Raw genomic sequence first — 806 nt, forward strand, 5'->3', positions numbered from 1 at the left:
AAGATCTCTACTTCTGTACTGATATTTCTTAATAAAAAATTGAAAATGTGAAAGTCACCAAAATTGTTGAGGCGTAGCAGGCTATTTGGGATGTGAGGACCCCAGAGTTCCAATGCTGTGAGCCTCTTTCAACACACACATGTGCTGTTAGCTCCTGCGTGCTGCATGGGGCCGCTGGTTGATGCAGGAAACTGGGGAATTTCCCCCGAGGTAGGGGATTTAAACTCAGACCTCCACAGAGGTTCGGGGATGTCAAATATCCTCAGCTGGCCTGGGTGGGGAGAGGCCTGAGCGGAACCCACTCTGAGGGACTTGGGGGTCTTCCTGGATTGGCAAGGCAGCTTCGGTGGTGGTGGCTGTTGTTGCTAGCGGTAGCAAAATAGCGGATTAAGAATATAAATTTTGGGGGGAATATAAATTTTCTTCATCAAATGTGAGGGTAAGAAATATACTTATCTTTATTAATAAGTTTTCTAAGTTAAATATGTTACAAATCTCTGTCAAGATTAGAAGGATGAATACTACACACACATATATTTGTGTATATTGCAATGTTTTATGAAACATTTACAACATTATATAACAATGTTCTATCTATACACATACTGATATACACACGTGCATATTAATACACACACAGACAACTTTTTTTTTAGCAGGGTCTGGACTCAAGACTTTTGAGGATTTCCAAACCTCAGAAAAGCAGAGGAGAAGCCTCTGGCCTGCAGTCTATTTTAACTATCCTGAACTTGTTCCAAGCATGTGGAACATGTTCCAAGCATGTGGGACATCAGAAAAGGGCCATC

The sequence above is a fragment of the Otolemur garnettii genome, unplaced genomic scaffold (genome assembly GCF_000181295.1).
Source record: "Otolemur garnettii isolate 467f Iridium unplaced genomic scaffold, OtoGar3 scaffold00209, whole genome shotgun sequence".
NCBI lineage: Eukaryota > Metazoa > Chordata > Mammalia > Primates > Galagidae > Otolemur > Otolemur garnettii.